This window comes from Phyllostomus hastatus, unplaced genomic scaffold (genome assembly GCF_019186645.2).
Source record: "Phyllostomus hastatus isolate PE091 unplaced genomic scaffold, TTU_PhHast_1.1 phas_contig_152, whole genome shotgun sequence".
In the NCBI taxonomy this organism is placed as follows: Eukaryota; Metazoa; Chordata; class Mammalia; order Chiroptera; family Phyllostomidae; genus Phyllostomus; species Phyllostomus hastatus.
Genome location: NW_025333622.1, coordinates 8,063,867 through 8,071,449, shown reverse-complemented (window position 1 = coordinate 8,071,449; position 7,583 = coordinate 8,063,867). Strand labels below are relative to the sequence as shown.

At 36.6% G+C, this 7,583-nt stretch overlaps 1 pseudogene; it reads left to right on the top strand.

Annotated features, from left to right (window-relative positions):
- The first annotated feature begins 2,181 nt into the window (after nt 1–2,181).
- On the top strand, nt 2,182–3,821 carry LOC123813444 (annotated as a pseudogene).
- The last annotated feature ends 3,762 nt before the right edge of the window (nt 3,822–7,583 follow it).

Below are 7,583 nucleotides of genomic sequence, written 5' to 3'. Positions count from 1 at the left end.
TCAGACTTCCATTCAACTTGACTTCTGATGATTTTGAGTGATGATTGTTCTATATTTCACTTGTAATTTTGATGTGGTTGTGCAATGAGGTGAACCATATCTGCCTACACCACCATCCTGACTAGAAGTTAACATTTCTTGTAATACTGGTTTGGTGATGATGAACTCCTTTACCTTTTTCTTGTCTAGGAAGTTCTTTATCTATCCTTTGATTCCAAATGATAGCTTTGCTGAGTAGAACAATCTTGGTTGTTGGTCTTTGCTTTTCATCACTTTGACTATTTTTTTATAATTGTCATGTTGTATTTATTTTTTATTTATTTTAATTGTTGTTCAAGTACAGTTTTCTGCCTTTTACCCCCATGCCAGCCCAACTCCCAGCCCTCGCCACCTCCCCCCCTTTTCCCCCCGACTTGTTATTGTCTATGTGTTCTTTATACTAGTTCTTTCAAACCCTCCCCTCTTCCTCTGAAATTCACTCTCCTCTCCCCTCTGGTCACTGTCAGTCTTCTCAATTTCAGTGTCTTTGGTTATATTTTGCGTGATTGTTTGTTGTGTTGATTAGATTCCTGTTAAAGGTGAAATCATATGGTATTTGTCTCTTGCCTCCTGGCCTATTTAGCTTAGCATAATGAATATTTCTTATTTCTCCCTTTTTGCATGCAACATTTCTGTTGAGAAATCAGTTGACATTCTTATTGTAAGTCCCTTGTAAGTAACTAACTTCTTTTCTCTTGCTGCTTTTTAGATATTCTCTTCTTTTACCTTCGGCATTTTAATGATAGTGTGTCTTGGTGTGGGTCTCTCTGGATTCATCTTTTTTGAACTCTCTGAGATTCTTGGACTTGTATGTCTATTTCCTTCACTATGTTAGGGAAATTTCCCCTCTTTATTTTTTCAAATAAATTTCTTTTATTTTTTTTAATGGAATGTGTTGAAGTGACAGTTTATAAAATTATATAGGTTTCAATTGTATAATACATCATCTATATATTGAACTGTGTGTTCATCACCCCAAGTCAAATCTACTTTCATCACCATTTATTCCTACTTTACCTTCTCCTACCTCCCCTATCACTTTTCACTCTTATAATAACCATGCTGTTGTCTGTCTTTGAGCGTTTTTCTTTCTTTTTCTATTCTTAATCCCTTCACTCAGCACAGCTGCATGCTTGGTTGAAGATGACTTTTCCTGATAGAGGAGAAGACCATTCTTCAGCCAAGAGTACATGAGTAGGTGCACTCCCCTGCTAAAACCTTCAAATACGCTCTAAAATAGGTTTTCAATTTCTTGCTCTCTCTTTCTCCTTCCAACCAATCACTCACACGATGCCAATGTTTGTATGATCAAAGTGGTTTTAGAGGCTCCTTATATTATCCTCAAAAAGATAAAAAATGTAAAAATAAAATGGCAATAAATACATATCTATCAACATTTGAATCTGGAAAACAAAATAAATGAACAACTAGAACAGAAGATTCACAGATACAGAGAACATTTTGATGGTTACCAAATGAGAGAGGGAGTTGGAGTTTGGGTGTTTGGGTGAATAAGACGAAGGGATTGAGAAGTACAAATTGGTAGTAACAGACTAATCATGGGGATGTAAAGTATACCATAGGGGATATAGTCAATAATATCCTAAACACTATATATTGTGATATATATATATATGATTTATTGGGGTGATGACTTAGTTATATAATGTTTAATCACTGGGGTGTACCTTTGAAACTAATATTGTATGTCAACAGTAAGTGAAAAATAAAAAAATGATTTTTCAAAAAAGTCTTCATTTTAAGCATCTCAGTGGGAAGAGGACCACCCTTTAGGCAATAACAATAATGATAATGATAATAATAATAATAGATTAAAGGTTGGATAACAATAATAATAATAATAATAATAATAATAATAATAATAGATTAAACCACTCACATCCATGGTTATGTACTCTGAATCAGCACCTAAACTACCCGAAGGGAATTCAGGAGATTGGTAAAGGTAAACCTCCAATAACTAATCTCATTACTTTGCCTCTGAAAGGACTTTCTAAAAGTACTTTCTGCCCACTCACTGGCCTGCTGACTGCAGCTCACATCTCTCCTTTGCATCTCTGTGTCTGCACCACTCACTCCCTGCCCTGCTCATGTCCAGAGAGCCCATAGCTCCATTGCACAATGTATAGCATTTGGACGCTCTTTGGCAGTCATGACGGCCCTTCTGTTCAGTGTCTGATTGCTATAAAGATTGCACACAGTGGTCCAGGTGCATTTTGCTTTGAGAAGTCAATGGATATACCAGCTGCTGCTTTGGATGTCACCAGTTGGTGGAGATGACCAGCTGTTTGGAATGGAACCAGTTTGAGTGAAGAAATTTTCTTATTTGTGACTATGTTATGAGGGAGAAATCTACAACAACCAAAAGCAGTTTTGAATTTAAATTTGAATATCAGACCAATGTAGATGGTGAGATAATTCTTCATCTTTATGACAAAGGAAGAAATGGGCAAATGATTTGTATGTTGGAGAGGATATTTGCATTTATTTTACTGTATACAGCCAATAATAAAGTGTTCCTGGCCAGAGCTACCCATGGAGTCAGACCTTTGCTTAAAGCTATGACAGAAACTAGATTTTTGGCTGTGTGTTCAGAAGTTAAAGTTCTCGTTAACTTGAAGCACTCCACAGCTCCTTTTTGGGAAAGTAGAGCCTTTTCTCCTAGGATACTATGAAGTTTTTGATTTAAAGCCAAATGGCAAAGCTGTGTCAATGGAAATGGTTAAATATCATCATTGCGCTCTGACAGTGTGGGGAAACTATTCCCAGGTTTGAGAGAAACTGTGAAGAGCAACATCCAGAGCCTTTTTAACAATGCTATAAGAAATGTTTGATGACAGACAGAAGGATTGGTTGTCTTTTATCAGGGGGCTTGGATTCCAGTTTGGTTGCTGCCACCCTGTTGAAGCAGCTAAAAAGGCACAAGTCCAGTACCCTCTCCAGACATTTGTGATTAGCATGGAAGACAGTTCTGATTTACTGGCTGCCAGAAAGGTGGCAAATCATATTGGGAGTGAATATCATGAAGTCCTCTTTATCTCTGAGGAAGATATTCAGGGTCCTGGGTGAAATCATCTCTTCCTTGGAAATCTATGACAGTATGACAGCTCTCACTTCAGTGGACACATACTTAATTTCCAAGTATATTTGGAAGAACAGAGATTGCATGGTGATCTTCTCTGGAGACAGTTCAGATGAACTTACACAGGGTTACATGTACTTCAGGGGGAGGGTCCTTTCTCTGAAAAAGCAGAGGAGGAGAGTGAGAAGCTTCTAAAGGAACTCTATTTGTTTGATGTTCTCTTTGCAGATGGAACTACTGTTTCCCATGACCTTAAATTGAGAGTCCCATTTCTGGACCATCAATTTTCTTTCTATAACTTGTCTCTACCAACAGATATAAGAATCCCCAAGAATGGGATAGAAAAAGATCTGTTGGGAAAGGCATTTGAAGACTCCAATCTGATACCTAAAGAGATTGTCCAGTGACCAAAAGAAGCGTTCAGTGTGTGCCATAACCTCAGTTAAGAATTCCTGGTTTAGGATCTTACAGGATTGAACATCAGGTTCATGATGCAATGATGGCAACAGTAGCCTTAAGTTTCCCTTCAACACTCCAAAAACTAAAGAAAGCTATTAATACTGTCAAATCTTTGAATGCCACTACCCAGGCTGAGCCTGACTGGTTGACCCATTGCTGGATGCAGAGGTGGATTAATGCCACTGACCCTTCTGCATGCACTCTGACCACCAAAGATTAGATACATTTTAAGCTAGAGAGTGAAAGTAAATGTTTCTTCTAATTATGAAAGGTAGAGGGTTTGGGGGCTAGAAGGTTAGCAATGAGGATTATCCACTAAGGAGGTGAAAAAAATAAAAGTCTTAAAGCTAAAAAAATATTTTTCCTTTTTTTTTTTTAATAAAGAGCAATTGTTAGAGGCTAATCAGCCTGTATACCCTGGAAAGTGATTATGTAACAGGGTGCAGTCAAGAGGGGGATCCCAAATAGGGATTTGGAATGGGAACCAGAACTCAAGGTGCTCAGGAAATATTAGGATGTCCTCACCCCTTCCTCTCCAGGTGTGGGTTGGGGGAAGGGACACATGGAGCAGGGCCTTTGAGAGCTGTTTTGCATAGCAACAGCTTTGCAGCTAACCTCTGGTGTGGTCATTTAACATATACATAACCTTTAACTGGTTGCATAGATATGTTAAATAGCTGTGGCTGTGCTCTGAACCAGGGGAATGGAAGTAACTTCCCCACCAAGACATAAGTGGGGGGCAGGTCCCTGGAGTTACAGCGCTTGCGTGACAGATTGGAGATGATTGGCTCCATGACATGGGGCTACGCCTGCCCTGACTCATGATGGCAGCCCAGTAAAGCTGGAAGGATATGAGAATGCTGGCAAGTGTAGCCAATTGTGGGCGGAGTCGGAAATGGGGCGGTAGAGGATGATTGGCATGGGGATTTAAACCGAGACACAGCAGCCATCTTGGGTAGAACCATGTGGTTTTGACTGAGTGTAGACTTCCGGCCATTGTGCTGGGAGAACCACGCAGCTTTGCCAGAGTGGGGACTCCCACGGCCATTGTACAGAGAGGACCACATGGCTGTGGACATGTGAGAGAACCACTCCATCTTTCCCAGAGTGGGGACTCCCACAGCCCTGTGAGAGAGAATCACCATGCAGCTTTAGCAGAGAACTGCCACTAAGCTTTGGCAGAATGGTGACCCCCCTCCTCGCAGCCATTGCAGAGAGAACCACGAGGCTGTGGCAATAGAAAGGAGAGCAAACACACAAATTATGTGTGTTTATGATTCATAAACCCTAGTCCACTCAAACATTATGAAAAAATAAGTTTGTTTGGGAGAATAGCCATCTTTGGTGAATAATTACTTAGAAAATATTGTGGAAAAAAGGCAATTAATTGGTAAGAACTTTGAAAATATTGAGCTACTATCAAAAGCATCTTGTTATGCTCAAGACGATATTATATAATATTTTAACCCAAAATTCTTATGTTTTCTCCCTGAAAACTTATAAAAGTTTCAAAAATAGAAATTGTACATGTACACAAATAAATGCATTCCTTCTACTCTTGTTTTCATATACAAAAATTAGAGCCCACCATGGGGACAAGGTGTATATATATATATATATATATATATATATATATATATATATACACACACATACATATGTATATATATATGTATATATATATGTATATGTATATATATGTATATACTATTTATATGTATATGTATGTATATATATATGTATATGTATGTAGGTTAGGATAACTTGGTGCTAGATTTGACACTCTTGGAATTTCAAAATTTGACTTTTAGCATTATCTTCAAGTAATATTGTACATATAGTCACATAGATACAATGATGAAATTTTAAAAAACTATTACCATAACTCTTAAAGAACTATTAATTCCACATTGTATTTTATATATTTTAAATTTTAAAATATTAGCCTTTAAAATGAAATGGGATTAATCTGTGTGAAACTTTTAGAGACTCTGATAATATGGCTCTTATTTAGAAGAGGATTTTTTCAGAATAGATATTTATAATGTCATATAGCCAGTTTTTAAATTGGTTAGTATCACAGTCCCAAATTTCTATTCACTTATTTATTAATTCAATAAATATTTATTCAGTATCTATAGAGTATCCACTGTCTAGGTTGTAAAAATGTCTTTATTCTAAATACATGTATATATTAAATGGGGTTTCTGGTAAGGGGAGAAAGACATATAAACAAATAAGCATAATTGAATGATATAGATAATTTGAGAAAAGTCTTTCCTAAGTATGTGATGGAGTAAATGACATAAAGGAGTTAATAATAAGTCTAAGGATTGAGATAATGGCAAAGATCAAGATACTTCATAGAGAAGTATATTTTAAACAAACATTGAAACATAGGTAGATTTCACTAGTTGATGGGAGAGGAGACAAAGCATAAGCCTGAGCCAGGGGGTGGGGGGGATGAAATGACACGATGCACTGGGCCCCCCAGGTTGTTCGGCATGCTTGGTGTGTGCATAGGGCATGGCAGGACACCCTTAGAGACTAGGCTGGGGGCTAAGCAAAAACTGACATTAACCTCATATTCCAATTACTAGCTACATGGGGATATTTAAACTTAATTGTAGTTAATTAAAATTAAATATAATTAAAAATTAAATTTTATGTCACTTTAGCCACAGTTCAGATGCTCAATAGCCAGTATAGCATGTCTAGTGGCAAGTCTGTGGGTCAGTACAGGTATCAATCATTTCTACCATTGTATAAAATTCTATTGGACAGCATTGAGTCACTTAGAAGAAGAATCCAAGAATTTAATGCCTACAGAGAACAGACAAGTAATAAAAATGAATGAATCTGGCTTAACATAGATACATTAAAAAGTAAGAACAGTTTCCAATATATAATCCTATATTGCTAGATAATATTATTCGAGAAATTCATTGATTTAAAATATGTGGGTTGAAGGTTATATCTAAAGTTTAGCTTCTTATTTATGATCTTTATGTAGATTTTGAAAAATTTTAAGCAACGAATATCATAATCAGACTATTAAGTTACGTATATCGTGCTGGTGACTTATTGGATCATGGGTTAGGGGAAGGCAATACTGGAAGCAAATTATAACAATAGTTTATGTATGGCACAGTGATAGAGAAGCTCATCAAGGAAGCTCCACGGAGGTCAAGAAGAGATGACAGATAAACACCACATGAAAAACCTTGGACTGCTGATTATTTGGGTAGATGACTTTGCCCATTTCTAAAGTAAAAAAAAACAAACACACAGAGAACACTTATGTTGGACAGCAAGAAGTTCCATTTTGAACATGCTGAGATTGAGGGGCCTATGAGATATTCTAGAAAGAATGCTCAATAGAAAGAGAAATAGCAAATTATAGAGCACAAGATAAATGCCAGTACTTTATGATGCATACATCATAAATCCAGGCCACTTCTTACTTTTAAAAACAAAGTTTTATTGGCATACAGTCATGATCATTTATTTAGATAATGTCTCTGTCCCCCTTTGCTCTGCAATGCCAGAGCTAAGTAGATAGAATAGCGATATATTGCCAACAAACCAAAAATATTTAATAATAATATTAAACATTTAATATTTAATTACAAAAAAGTTTGCTGATCCCTACTCTAGCACAAGACATTAGTGCCCTATATGGCAAACCCACATACCTCTATCACATGTGTGAGGCAAACCCAGTCATTCATTTGTTGAATCAATTAGAAAATATTTGCTAAGAAGCATGTATGTTCTGGGCATTAGGCTAACAAATCATATATAAAAGTAACAATTCAGCATAGTTATTTTTAAATGTGCATATATGACTGTGATAAAGGCCATTTTAATATTAAAGGTATCTTCTTTCTTCCCAAGGTATCACAAGGAAGAAAATTCACCAAAGTAAACATGTGAGTTCTGCCACTTTTGACAGTATTCAGATTATTTTGTTTAGGCTCAT